The sequence below is a fragment of the Argiope bruennichi genome, chromosome 10, assembly GCF_947563725.1.
Source record: "Argiope bruennichi chromosome 10, qqArgBrue1.1, whole genome shotgun sequence".
Taxonomy (NCBI): domain Eukaryota; kingdom Metazoa; phylum Arthropoda; class Arachnida; order Araneae; family Araneidae; genus Argiope; species Argiope bruennichi.
Window position 1 is genome coordinate 59,154,210 of NC_079160.1, and position 16,602 is coordinate 59,170,811.

The following is a 16,602-nucleotide window of genomic DNA, read 5'->3' on the forward strand; positions in this document are numbered from 1 at the left end:
AGAATATTCATAGATTCTGCGCATGTGCGGGAAATTGATTCTTAAAATTCCGATAAAATATTGAAATATTTTAAATTTATAATATTGTTTTGAAATATATGATTTAGAATGATTCATAGTAACTTTATGAATAATAGAGAAATAAAGATAAAATTTATTTAAAAAAAAGGAAAATTATAAATTATTTGTCGATCTCGAGATTCGAACAGAAGACCAGCAAAATACAATAACACACATTGTCGATCTCGCCACTAAGACGCGTACCTCAAGAGCTTCTGAAGGGTCAAAGATTCTCATTACGACTCGGCAATAAGTTTTAAGTATTGTGTAAATCTGGTTTTAAAAGCACAATGCTAAGAATATTAATAGATTCTGCGCATGTGCGAGAACTTGACTCTTAAAGTTCCGATAAAATATAGAAATATTTTAAATTTAAAATATGGTTTTGAATCATATGATTTGGAATGATTCATAGTATTTCTATGAATAATTTAGAAATATAGATAAAATTTATAAAAAAAAAAGAAAAATTATAAATTATTTGTCGATATCGAGATTCGAACAGAAGACCAGCAAAATACAATGACACACCCTGCCGATCTGGCCAGCAAGACTCGTACCTCGGGAGCTTCTGAAGTGTCAATGATTCTCATTGCGACTCGGCAATAAGTTTTAAGAATTGTGTAAATCTGGTTTTAAAAGCCCAATGCTAAGAATATTAATATATTCTGCGCATGTGCGCGAACTGTCTCTTAAAATTCCGATAAAATATAGAAATATTTTAAATTTATAATATTGTTTTGAAATATATGATTTGGAATGATTCATAGTAACTCTATGAATAATGGAGAAATAAAGATAAAATTTATTTAAAAAAAAGAAAAATTTTAAATTATTTGTCGATCTCGAGATTCGAACAGAAGACCAGCAAAATACAATGACACACCCTGCCGATCTAGCCAGCAAGACTCGTACCTCGAGAGCTTCTGAAGGGTCAATGATTCTCATTACGACTCGGCAATAAGTTTTAAGTATTGTGTAAATCTTCTATTAAAAGTACAATGCTAAGAATATTCATAGATTCTGCGCATGTGCGGGAAATTGATTCTTAAAATTCCGATAAAATATTGAAATATTTTAAATTTATAATATTGTTTTGAAATATATGATTTAGAATGATTCATAGTAACTTTATGAATAATAGAGAAATAAAGATAAAATTTATTTAAAAAAAAGGAAAATTATAAATTATTTGTCGATCTCGAGATTCGAACAGAAGACCAGCAAAATACAATAACACACATTGTCGATCTCGCCACTAAGACGCGTACCTCAAGAGCTTCTGAAGGGTCAAAGATTCTCATTACGACTCGGCAATAAGTTTTAAGTATTGTGTAAATCTGGTTTTAAAAGCACAATGCTAAGAATATTAATAGATTCTGCGCATGTGCGAGAACTTGACTCTTAAAGTTCCGATAAAATATAGAAATATTTTAAATTTAAAATATGGTTTTGAATCATATGATTTGGAATGATTCATAGTATTTCTATGAATAATTTAGAAATATAGATAAAATTTATAAAAAAAAAAGAAAAATTATAAATTATTTGTCGATATCGAGATTCGAACAGAAGACCAGCAAAATACAATGACACACCCTGCCGATCTGGCCAGCAAGACTCGTACCTCGGGAGCTTCTGAAGTGTCAATGATTCTCATTGCGACTCGGCAATAAGTTTTAAGTATTGTGTAAATCTGGTTTTAAAAGCGCAATGCTAAGAATATTAATAGATTCTGCGCATGTGCGCGAACTATCTCTTAAAATTCCGATAAAATATAGAAATATTTTAAATTTATAATATTGTTTTGAAATATATGATTTGGAATGATTCATAATAACTCTATGAATAATGGAGAAATAAAGATAAAATTTATTTAAAAAAAAGAAAAATTATAAAATCTTTGTCGATCTCGAGATTCGAAAAGAAGACCAGCAAAATACAATGACACACCCTGCCGATCTAGCCACGAAGACTCGTACCTCGAGAGTTTCTGAATGGTCAAAGATTCTCATTACGACTCGGCAATAATTTTTAAGTATTGTGTAAATCTGGTTTTAAAAGCACAATGCTAAGAATATTAATAGATTCTGCGCATGTGCGGGAACTTGACTCTTAAAATTCCGATAAATTATAGAAATATTTTAAATTTAAAATATGGTTTTGAATCATATGATTTGGAATGATTCATAGTATTTCTATGAATAATTTAGAAATATAGATAAAATTTATAAAAAAAAAGAAAAATTATAAATTATTTGTCGATATCGAGATTTGAACAGAAGACCAGCAAAATACAATGACACACCCTGCCGATCTATATCTCGTATCTCGGGAGCTTCTGAAGGGTCAATGATTCTCATTGCGACTCGGCAATAAGTTTTAAGAATTGTGTAAATCTGGTTTTAAAAGCACAATGCTAAGAATATTAATAGATTCTGCGCATGTGCGCGAACTGTCTCTTAAAATTCCGATAAAATATAGAAATATTTTAAATTTATAATATTGTTTTGAAATATATGATTTGGAATGATTCATAGTAACTTTATGAATAATGGAGAAATAAAGATAAAATTTATTTAAAAACAAGAAAAATTATAAATTATTCGTCGATCTCGAGATTCGAACAGAAGACCAGCAAAATACAATGACACACCCTGCCGATCTCGCCACCAAGACGCGTATCTCGCGAGCTTCTGAAGGGTCAAACATTCTCATTACGACTCGGCAATAAGTTTTTTGTGTAAGTCTGGTTTTAAAAGCACAATGCTAAGAATATTAATAGATTCTGCGCATGTGCGAGAACTTGACTCTTAAAGTTCCGATAAAATATAGAAATATTTTAAATTTAAAATATGGTTTTGAATCATATGATTTGGAATGATTCATAGTATTTCTATGAATAATTTAGAAATATAGATAAAATTTATAAAAAAAAAGAAAAATTATAAATTATTTGTCGATATCGAGATTCGAACAGAAGACCAGCAAAATACAATGACACACCCTGCCGATCTGGCCAGCAAGACTCGTACCTCGGGAGCTTCTGAAGTGTCAATGATTCTCATTGCGACTCGGCAATAAGTTTTAAGTATTGTGTAAATCTGGTTTTAAAAGCACAATGCTAAGAATATTAATAGATTCTGCGCATGTGCGCGAACTATCTCTTAAAATTCCGATAAAATATAGAAATATTTTAAATTTATAATATTGTTTTGAAATATATGATTTGGAATGATTCATAATAACTCTATGAATAATGGAGAAATAAAGATAAAATTTATTTAAAAAAAAGAAAAATTATAAAATCTTTGTCGATCTCGAGATTCGAAAAGAAGACCAGCAAAATACAATGACACACCCTGCCGATCTAGCCACGAAGACTCGTACCTCGAGAGTTTCTGAATGGTCAAAGATTCTCATTACGACTCGGCAATAATTTTTAAGTATTGTGTAAATCTGGTTTTAAAAGCACAATGCTAAGAATATTAATAGATTCTGCGCATGTGCGGGAACTTGACTCTTAAAATTCCGATAAATTATAGAAATATTTTAAATTTAAAATATGGTTTTGAATCATATGATTTGGAATGATTCATAGTATTTCTATGAATAATTTAGAAATATAGATAAAATTTATAAAAAAAAAGAAAAATTATAAATTATTTGTCGATATCGAGATTTGAACAGAAGACCAGCAAAATACAATGACACACCCTGCCGATCTATATCTCGTATCTCGGGAGCTTCTGAAGGGTCAATGATTCTCATTGCGACTCGGCAATAAGTTTTAAGAATTGTGTAAATCTGGTTTTAAAAGCACAATGCTAAGAATATTAATAGATTCTGCGCATGTGCGCGAACTGTCTCTTAAAATTCCGATAAAATATAGAAATATTTTAAATTTATAATATTGTTTTGAAATATATGATTTGGAATGATTCATAGTAACTTTATGAATAATGGAGAAATAAAGATAAAATTTATTTAAAAACAAGAAAAATTATAAATTATTCGTCGATCTCGAGATTCGAACAGAAGACCAGCAAAATACAATGACACACCCTGCCGATCTCGCCACCAAGACGCGTATCTCGTGAGCTTCTGAAGGGTCAAACATTCTCATTACGACTCGGCAATAAGTTTTTTGTGTAAGTCTGGTTTTAAAAGCACAATGCTAAGAATATTAATAGATTCTGCGCATGTGCGAGAACTTGACTCTTAAAGTTCCGATAAAATATAGAAATATTTTAAATTTAAAATATGGTTTTGAATCATATGATTTGGAATGATTCATAGTATTTCTATGAATAATTTAGAAATATAGATAAAATTTATAAAAAAAAAGAAAAATTATAAATTATTTGTCGATATCGAGATTCGAACAGAAGACCAGCAAAATACAATGACACACCCTGCCGATCTGGCCAGCAAGACTCGTACCTCGGGAGCTTCTGAAGTGTCAATGATTCTCATTGCGACTCGGCAATAAGTTTTAAGTATTGTGTAAATCTGGTTTTAAAAGCACAATGCTAAGAATATTAATAGATTCTGCGCATGTGCGCGAACTATCTCTTAAAATTCCGATAAAATATAGAAATATTTTAAATTTATAATATTGTTTTGAAATATATGATTTGGAATGATTCATAATAACTCTATGAATAATGGAGAAATAAAGATAAAATTTATTTAAAAAAAAGAAAAATTATAAAATCTTTGTCGATCTCGAGATTCGAAAAGAAGACCAGCAAAATACAATGACACACCCTGCCGATCTAGCCACGAAGACTCGTACCTCGAGAGTTTCTGAATGGTCAAAGATTCTCATTACGACTCGGCAATAATTTTTAAGTATTGTGTAAATCTGGTTTTAAAAGCACAATGCTAAGAATATTAATAGATTCTGCGCATGTGCGGGAACTTGACTCTTAAAATTCCGATAAATTATAGAAATATTTTAAATTTAAAATATGGTTTTGAATCATATGATTTGGAATGATTCATAGTATTTCTATGAATAATTTAGAAATATAGATAAAATTTATAAAAAAAAAGAAAAATTATAAATTATTTGTCGATATCGAGATTTGAACAGAAGACCAGCAAAATACAATGACACACCCTGCCGATCTATATCTCGTATCTCGGGAGCTTCTGAAGGGTCAATGATTCTTATTGCGACTCGGCAATAAGTTTTAAGAATTGTGTAAATCTGGTTTTAAAAGCACAATGCTAAGAATATTAATAGATTCTGCGCATGTGCGCGAACTGTCTCTTAAAATTCCGATAAAATATAGAAATATTTTAAATTTATAATATTGTTTTGAAATATATGATTTGGAATGATTCATAGTAACTTTATGAATAATGGAGAAATAAAGATAAAATTTATTTAAAAACAAGAAAAATTATAAATTATTCGTCGATCTCGAGATTCGAACAGAAGACCAGCAAAATACAATGACACACCCTGCCGATCTCGCCACCAAGACGCGTATCTCGTGAGCTTCTGAAGGGTCAAACATTCTCATTACGACTCGGCAATAAGTTTTTTGTGTAAGTCTGGTTTTAAAAGCACAATGCTAAGAATATTAATAGATTCTGCGCATGTGCGCGAACTTGACTCTTAAAATTCCGATAAAATATAGAAATATTTTAAATTTATAATGTTGTTTTGAAATATATGATTTGGAATAATTCATAGTAACTCTATGAATAATTTAGAAATATAGATAAAATTTATTTAACGTATTTCTTTCCCCCTACAAGTTTCGACATCTTGATGAATTGGAGGGGAGACAACACAATGAAGTTTTACGGCCATTTATGGATGTCGCAGGATCTGAGGGCCCGAAGATTGCTTTAGGCATAGGGCATTGTGATGGTGTCGGTGTTAGGGAGGAACGAAAGTTCGTTCAAGAAAAGGGGAACATGAATTTTTCCCCAAATGTGTGTCCCTTAATGCTGTATGTGGACTTAGATTTAAATTGCATTTGGCTTCAATAGTATGTCTTTGATATAGCTTATTTGATCGAAATGTTGTTTTAAAGTTCCATTAAAGTATTTTTCAAAATGCAGTTTTATCCTCACTTGTGATTAAACATCGCATTGAATTATTAGGAACTCGGAAGGATATATTTGAAAAATCGTCCTATATATATAGTTAATACATTAAATATTTTTCTCATTCTTATTCCAACTATTTTTATAATGCAAATTTATATTTTTTGCACTAATCTCTACCTCCAATTATTTTTCTTCGTTCAAAGTAAACAGATAAACTGAATTTTGTGTTTTAAAACAGTCGTAAATTTCAAAAAATATAATAAAGGATATTATTATATTGTTTCTCTTTTCAGATTTACATCGTATAAAAATATCGAATTGTGTGTCCGATTTTTTTATAATGCGACTCCTTTTTAAAGTTCCTTAACGAACGGAATAAAATAGTTTCTTTCAAAGTCGTAAAAGAAACAACAAAAAGATCTTTTAAAATATTATTTCTATTCTGGAAGATATTAATATTAGTTAAGTTTTTAATATTTAGTTAGTTATTAATATTAGTTTAGTTGTTAATGATTAGTTATTAGTATTTATACCTTGATGTAGCTGAAAACAAATAGCAAAATAAATTGAATCAAATGTTTGAATAATTTTGTTAGGAACATTAAGAGACTGATAACATCGTAAATGTCTTTAACACAGCAAATTATCTTAAGATTTTTTTTCAATAATTTATCAAAGAAGATATATTTCTTAGATAAAGTAATAGATTTATAAAATCTAAAAAAAAAAAAAAAAAAAAAAAAAAGGAATTTCAAAAATTCTATATTTATTTGACAGTTTTTTGAAGCATTTTTTTTGTTGTTGTTGTTAATATGCTAATGAGAATTCTTCATTAAAGCCTAAAATCTGAGTGGATAAATGAGATAGCTTTTGATGAATCTTGCGCAAAGTGCAGCAAGATTTTTAATTACATGTTTTTAAGGACGTTCTAATGCAAAATAATGCAGATAAATTCTTCAATGGTGCACGGACAATAAATTATTTTTGAATATTTAAAAGTGTAACATTCATAGTTATGCCTTGAAATCACAACCTATTTACTCGTGTAAAGTAAAGGATTATACATTACTTCACTCAGATTTTGTTATGGGAGTGTTACTTATGGAACTAAATTTCATAAACTGCACACATTGGGGCAGGATCAACCTTAAAAGTTCCGGGGTCCAAACTGGAAAACAAATTTTATCAATACTTTATTATTATTATTATTATTATTAAAAGCAATCTAAGGATTTGCAATCAAGGTAAAGATCAACGCTATTATTTACCTCTCTACTTTCTCCTATGCATATGCTTATGAATGCAGCGGTATCCGCATTTGGTTAGAATAGAATCAAGTATAAATTAGGTACTATTAATGATTAGTTCTTCCTATCCTTTTAGATTGGAGCAAAAATTCGATACATATTTGTAATAATGATGTCAAAGCAAAGAACCAAATTTCATTTATCTATTTTTTGCAATTTTAAATGATTAATCAAACACTCACGAATAGACAGACTTACGGATAATTAATCCTTTTACAAATTATATTAAAAAAAATTAATATAAATCTACATTTTGATAAAATTGCATGATACATTTAACTGATCTAGTCACTTTTGTTTTGGGGTATCATGCTCACGCATTCACGGTCAGATAGATTTCCCATCAGCCAGTTTCATCTAATATTTGAGATAAGATTACATTTAAGTTAATTGCAATACGTTGCCTTACGAGACTGATTTGCACTCAAAAATTGTATGTTTTATTATAATAGAAGATGATACCATTTCTTCTAAAATATAATACATCAGCTCTTTATTATTATTTAAGCATTTCAGATTAACAGAACTATTTATGATTAGTTCTAATTTTAGACATATGCTACCACGTTGCAAATGTTATTGCTCGATACAAAAATATTACAATGATTTATTTAAAAGAATAATAAGGAAATATGAAGAAAATTTTATCCTACATTGACTGCTCTCTCTCTCTCTTTATATATATATATAATGAAATGAGACCGAATATGTAATGAATTTTTTGTTCAACGATTCTGCTGTGCAACGATTCGCAAAGTGTTATATCAGCGACCGGGGTTAAAAAGAAACAGAAGTCTTCCCATTCACTATTCTTATACTCTGTTTCACCCTAACTTGGCAGTAGTGTATATTCTAGGCATGCCGAATCGCAGTCGTCGTCAGGGGAACAGGGTTACTTTAAAGTACAAAGTTACTAGAAATGCAGATCGCTGGCGAAACTTTATCTCGCAAATTTTTCGCCAAATAGTAAATATTTATTTACTTTATCATATTATCACTTTATCGGAGAATTAGTTGTTTCCTTATTTTCATTATTTTTTCAATATTATTGACACATTATTTTAATAAATCATTAAAGTTATTTCCTTTCGTTTCACCGTTTCTCAAAAGAAAACAATATATCTTTCAATATTCTGTAAAGCGTAGTTCGGCTAATGTTTTTCGAAAAGATATCTGTATCATCGTTCACATCTTTTAAAACTTTATCTAATGTTGAGATCTCATTTCTGCGAAAAAAAAAATGCATGGATTTTTCGTCAAATACAGAATAATGTAAAATCATCATATTTTACAAGACCTGAATGTTTATCTGCTGAGCCTGGTCGCTTCTTTCCAGGGTACTCAAAGGATGCCTTTCTTTCTTTTTTCAAAAGGAAAACCGTTCATTGCGAAACATCTGTAAGATGCGAAACTTTATCGACGATTTGATTGATAGAATCTTAAGGGTTTTCTCGGAGTCGAGAATAAACATTTAATATGTTTCTGCGTGCTACACTTTTTGATGGTTTCACTCGTCTTGAAGGTGTGCACAGCGTAGTCGATGATAACACTTTCTCTTTTTCAAACATTTTAGAAGTTAATAGAAATGATGAATCGAATAAATATTCACCAAACAAAACTAATAACTACTAGTGCGATTAATAGTATCAAAAATATCAGCTGCTAAAAAAGCGAGAATAAAAAAGTACGAAAGATGATAATGGTTGCGAACTGAATGAAGTTGAGTTGGCGGAGACGTAAAAGAAAAGCGCGCCAAATATTTGACCTTGAAGACCGGTTCTAGCCAAAGTAGAATTCATTATGTCAATCTTTTAGTTTTATTCGTTCGCTTTATTTACAAAATACTTAACATATAAGCACTTCTAACTTGAGAATAAATTTAAATACATATTGATAGAAAAAGGATTTCTGTAATTTATGATATTATTTGATAAATTTCTGCGCATTTTAACTATTTTAAAGTCGGAATTGATGGGGAACTCTTTCCCAACGCGGAGCGTCACATTTTCTACCTTTTACAATACTGCCAAGTTAGGGTGAAACAGAGTATAGAAACCCTCTGATTTTTGTAGATTTTGTAAAATAAAGGAAAGCAATAAAATTTGACTTGAATGAGCGGTAACTTGTTCCTACCCTTAGGGACTCTTGACCCACATGACGTTTGGGGGAAAGCAAAAATTCGGCTAACGCTTTCAGTGCATCTCGTTTGGAAAACCGATGCGCTTTTACGATACATTACTAGTCTGGCATCTCTCGCTTTTCAGAAGTTTCACACGTAAAATGAAACCACCCAGAGGGTTAATCAATAGTGGATTAAGATATTTCGCAGTCATAGGAAATTGCCTAAGGAAATGCACAGCATGAGACCGCATTTTCTGATAAATTAGTCAATTTAATTTCATACTTCAACGCAATTTATTTTGTTTAGGTTCTTTTTTCATTAACATAATAGAAATGATAATTAACATAATAAAAATCTTTTTTATTTCATTAACATAATAGAAATGTATTCATTTTTATTGATTTAGCATGACTCTAGATTTCACGGCTTTCACATTTCTACACAATAATATTCAGACAAACTTTCGGTGTCAATAAATATTTTGATAAATAAGTGGACATAATGAAACATAAAAGAAACTGACCATGACATGTTATAAAGTGTTACTTATTCTAGCATTTTATAACTTTTAGAATTTATAATTTTTACAAACTTATGCAACTAGAAAAATGAAGTTCTTGAATTTCACCTGTTTGTGGTCTTTTCCCATCCTAGTGATTCTAGGCATTTGCCTCGTCAGATATCTGCTACTGATTTTAGTACTAGAAATGAATTATAAGAATTCGTCAGATATGATTCCAGATCAAATTTTTATTCCTCAATAGCATTGCAGAGTAAATTGTGTCCAACCCCTTTATTATTTTTTTACCTCTCTTTAGTGTTTGGAAAATAAAATCAAATAATATTATAATAATCTGAACATAATATATTCAAATATTAATATATCTATATTATAAATATTTCGTGTCAAAGAAATTCTCATTTTATTTTCATTTTTTTTTTTTTTTACCCATAAATAATAATTTAAGCAAGAGAGAATGAAATGCAAAATTCAGTAGTTTGATTTTTTCTTTTTACAAACGAAGATTTAAAGAAAATTTCTGAATGAATTATGTGTGTGTGTGTGTGTGTGTGTGTGTGTGTGTGTGTGTGTGTGTGTGTGTGTGTGTGTGTGTGTGTGTGTGTGTGTGTGTGTGTGCGTGTGTGTGTGTGTGTGTGTGTGTGTGTGTGCGTGCGTGCGAGTGCGTGTGTTTCAGGAATTAAATCTTTCTCCCTAATTTCGTGAATTAATTTTTTTATAATGTAATAAAATTGTTTTTATAAGTGTAAACCTTTTTAAAAAATTCAAAGGATCGTACACATTTAATTTGTAACAACTAGACCCTTATCAAAGTAAAAATTATAAATATTTAGTTTTTTACGTAAGTTTTATGCAGTGTTATATGAAACATGATTACCAATTCCCACACAGATTTGCTGCGTTTTGAAACTACAAGGCAATTTCAATTTTTTCTCACAAAAAGAGAGAGAGAGAGAGAGAAAAGGATCTATTCTTCTCACAAAGCGAAATTTCGACGCGATAAGCAACCGGTATCCTGACGCTGCTTTCGGATGGCTGGGAATTAATTAGCATTCCTACTGGATGGAAAATCTGCAGAAGGGGAAATCAGTATCTTTGCTTAGTTTGTGACACTTATAAGTAGTAAACAATGTAGCAAATGTTAAACAAGACAGGAAATGAAGAAATTCTATTTTAAAAGAATCGCATTTCAGAACAATGCGTAAGTATATTACCTCATCCATCCTTAAAAATTTGATTTAAAAGAGACATTTTAGAAAAAAATTTATGTTTTTTAAAAATATTTTTTTAAGAATATAAAAAGCCTGTATAAAGGAATATAAAATTAGTGATACTTAGGATAGTCCATTCATCTAATTATTCTTTGTAATTGTATAGAAGAAATGAATGGTTTCTTTTACAACGATCTATGAAATCACATCTATAAAAGTATGTGAAATATTTACAAAAAAACATTTTTTAACTTATTTTCAAAATATATTTAACAAAAAAGAATATTGGGTCTCTTTGTTGTATAATACGTGGGAAATAATCAACTTTAAAAAATTTCTTTTCACTTTATTAATATAAAATTGATCATTCTCAGATTAATATACCATGAAACCTCATAATAAACGCTAGACAATGCTTCATTATCAAAAATTGCAACTACAAATTGAAGTAAAATGAATCTCAAGTTTCCTCATTATTGATATTTTTACCTTTAAATACGGAAAAATGTATCTAAAAATAATAAAAAAAAATAATTCATAATGCTTAAAAATTAATACATGATCGATAATTCTTAGATGAATGTACCAAAAAAGATATCGAAGAAATCAGTCGATTTCAATTTTATATACGATATTAATGTAAAATCTTAAAGTCTGTAATAGGCAAATATGTTGTAAGTGGAGAAAGAATAAAAAGAGTCATGGGTTTCCTTCAACCTAAAACCGCTAAGGAATAACTCCCCGTATAGGCGACACCTCTGAAAGAAAAGAAGGGATATCAGCAGATCCCCGACCCACCAGGGGGAGGAAAGGAAATGCTAGAAACATTCTTCTCTTGTGTCCCCATTCCCTTAATGAAGTTATAAAGAGAAAAGCAGAAATCTGTGAATGAGTTGAAAAGTGAACGGACCGTTTATTCTTCGTATTACAGTATCATTGAATCGTATATCACTGAAATTGACTATTCACAAGAACGTGTCTGTAAGTGTGAAGTGACAATGCTATACCCCATAAAGATTATTTCTACGTGCCTGTTACATGACCTAATGGTGTGTTCATTCTTCAGGAGCCATCTATTGGTAGAATATATAACTAAAGTAAAAATTTTAAAGAAATGACATTTTTTTTTAAATTCAGCTTTTTCAGAAAATGCTTTACTTCAATAAATAAATAGATTTGAAAAAAATCAAAATTAAAAAGTTAGCTGAAATAGATAAATTAAGTCACTCACACGTTACTTAAATTAGCAAATTAAGTATTAATTACAATTAATACATTTTATTTTTAATACTGATTAATAATTTATAATTAACAGTATGAATGAAATAACAGATATTTGGAACAAATATTTAAAAATAACAATAGCAAAATTATTTGTGATTCAAAAAATTGTGGATTATGCATCTCTATGCATGCAATCTTCCAAGACCACAGTTAAGCTTTTTAGCCACTGCAGTATATTCATTACACGTGCGTTTCAGAATCGAAAACTTCGTTTAGGTCAATGCATCGTTTGCCAGCCTTCGCTTTTTGAAAAAATAATGAAAATACGATGTGCAGATATCGAATCAGATCTCGAATTGTTTTTCTACACATGAAGTGAGCCCATTTCTTTTCGTTCGCTCTAGACGATTCTATAAATATTCTCGATTCTCCAAGTTGAAATTACAACTATTGCAGAAAACAGGATGCATGTTGGTGTATAGAAAGGAAAAATTTTTCGTGTTTGGTGAGTTACCACTTAGGATGACGAATATTTTACGACTTGTTATTACCTAACCAATATCAAAAAGTCACAAATATCAGTGATGAATACTTTTCAAAAGAGATTTCTACAAATTAAAATGAAATAACTGATTCATAAGTTGGATAGATTAAAAAAATGGTATATATAAATTTCATATTTCCTAATTTGAAATTGTAAACTTCGAAATCTTAACTTATCTGAGAGTAATAATTTATTTTTAAAAACACTATATGCATAAAATTCAACATTCAGTAACATTTAAATAATATGTAAAAAAAGAACATACGTAATTTTTTAAAAACACTGCCATGGCCATTTGTCAAACTGAATCATTTGGACCCAAAAAAAAAAAAAAAAAGGATATGGGAAAGGAAAGAATAAAACGCCTCGAAACTAATTAAAAACCTATATTAATTAATTATGCAAGCAATAATTACATTGAAAAAACTAAGTAAAATTTTAATATAAGAAATAAAATTACATTACTACGAAAATTCAGAGAAAATAATTCAAAAGATTAATTTCTTGTTTAAAAAATCAAGAGTTTTTTAATAATTAGGTGTGAAGTGTTCGTGCAAAATTATAGCTCTTAAATTATATATATATATATATATATATCATCATTAATCATTATATTTTGTGATAAATTATGTTTAATTTTCTTTTAAAAATATTCAACATAAAACAGAAAACTATCGAATGAATTCTCTTTAAATCATTCAAAAATGGAAATTAATGAATACTTATAATAGCTGAGAAAAAAAGGCATTTGTTTGTCTTTACACTTCAATGCCCAAAAATTGACTATCTTCAAAAATTCAGTAATATATATATATATATATATATATATATATATATATATATATATATATATATATATATATATATATATATAGAGAGAGAGAGAGAGAGAGAGAGAGAGAGAGAGAGTATCTTGTAAGAATAAATAGCTGTACCGGAAACGCGGACAGACAGGAAAGGAAAATACGCAGAAGTGTCTTCAAAACAATATCATCCCCTCGGCATGAAGTCGAAGTAAGGGAGGGGGATCAATGTTGCACCCTTTTCACCGTGAAAAGAGAAACGGATGTGACATTGACATTATTAGAGCTTTTTTTCCCCTTTCTTTGTTTTATCTGATAGTTGAGAATTATTGACTAGTGATTCCGTTAGAGAAGGAACTTGTTGATCTGCAGCAAATTTGAAATAAATAAAACTCAGGAAAAATATTCTGAAATCTGCATGAAAGTTAATTTGAATTAGAATGTGTACATCCTTGTAAATCAAAATAAGTTGCCTATTTGGTTGATAAATAAAGCATGTTGATCATCGTTTTGGTTCGCCACATTTCCCTCGATCAATAATAATATTCGAATCATATGATATTGCTAATAGTATTGCAACTTTTTTTGAAAAAGTGATAATTATTCTTTTTTATTTTTTATGCATTTTATAATTTTTTATATTTTAGGAATTTTCTGAATATCACTGCTAAAAAATTAATTTTATTTATTTATTTTATTTATTATTATTAATTGCGTTTTCTATTTATACTTGTTACTCTTTTTTTGCTTGCCTCTTATCATTTTCATTCAATTTCTTTCTTCACCCCCTCGTCCTTTTCTATAATTTTTTTTTATTTAAACACTATATGCATAAAAATGGAAAAATTCAAAAATTTAGCCTACGAAAAAAAAAAAAAAAATGTGTCACAGCTTAGCACTGCGATATAGATTTTGAGCCCAGCTCCTTTCAGTCTCGAATCACGAGGCGACGGCCTCCAACGTCTGTGCGGGAAACCGGAAATGCTCGGGTTTTTTTTTTCCATAATTTTTTAATGTAAAAATATAAGATTATGATTGTTGAATTTAGTTATGTTGTGTGATGGCTGGTTATTCATAATTCATTGTGGGACAGTGGAATTAAATAAATAAATAGAGTATTTAAAATTAAGACTGGAATTAAAAGTGGAATTTATTTCCCTTCCATTATCACATAGTTCTCTTCTGATTTAATAAGACTACGTGAATCTTTATAACGATTTTTTCAGAGTACATATTTATAAATGTTTTATATTATTTATATTATATTCCGCGGACACCTTTATAAATAATGAACTAATAAATTAAGACAAGCAACTAATTTTTAAAAAGTAATTTAATAATTTATTTAAGAATTTTATCATTAATCCCTGAAAAACGTTGATTTAATTTAGATTAGTTAAACTGTAACTATGCAAACGAACACACACACACACACACACACACACACACAAAAAAAAATTACTGTAAAAGCGATCTTATAGTCATTAGAAAATTGTAAAAATTAAAATTTTAGAATTATTAAGAAGAATTAAATTTGCATTGATCAAATTTTTCTAGTTAAAAAAAGGTGTTTTGCGACAAGGCATATCTGTTACATTCTTAAAACGATGAGTATGAGACATGCAGCAACAAATAATGTTATCTTTTACCATTAATATAGGTATACACATAATAGAAATCACAATAATTAAGAGCTCTTCATTTATTTGTGCTTGCAATAGAGTATCATTGATACGGTTCAAGTTATATTTATTAATCATATTATAATAATTTTTAAAACTATGTTTGACTACTTTTTTACTTTTGTTTACGAAATATAGAGAAAATATAGGAATTGTAAAAAAAATCGAAAACGAAATTTTGAAGAATCTCCATGTTTCTACTTCCTAAGTTCGAGAAACATATTCTTTGCATTACCTTTTGAGCTAGACCTGGTATATGAACTTAGGACCAAATTTATTAATTTCTGACAAATTTTAAATGAAATCCATTCTGAGGAAGTCTGTCTATCTGGATGGTTATTCGAATATAGGAAGACTTCATAACTACATAAAATAAAGAGATAAAATTTGGTACACAAGTTTAGCATTTAAAATTCTTATCAAATTTTGAACTAAATATTTCACAGGATTGACCATCTGTAGATCTGTGCTTTCACTTGCATGTAAACGGAATAACTCACAAACACAATTACTTAAATCAATGAAACTTGATATGAGATCTTGTGACTATAGTTCCATGTCAGATTTTGAAAAAGCATTCAAAATATTGTTACAAAGCTGTAACGTTGCTTCCCAACATGGTTAGTTCAATCATTGGAAAGATCATTTTACGATCAGCTCTACTGAGTGCTGATCGGGTGCCGCGCCAGTGATCTCATAGCCAGGCGACAAACTTGGCAACTTGACGACAAAATAGATATTACTGGAATCTTCCAGAATCTTAGCAGTTCAGCCAATAGGAACCAGGTATGCCTGATTGGTCCAGAATCTTCTCTTCCCGCCTCCCGGGAATTATAAAAAACCGGAAGTCTCAAGCAGAAGTGAGTCGTAATCGAGTATAGAGTCGTCAAGAGGATGACGAAGCAACGGCGGAGTAGTCCAGCGAAGAACAAGCATTGTGTGGAGCTCAAGCGATTTCTGAACTGAGCTGTGTGCCGAGTCCTGGTGTTTATTTTGGAAGCAGCATCGAGTTCTGTGAGGAGTAGGCAGTCGTGTAGTAGTGTGTCGGCAGCTAAAGCGA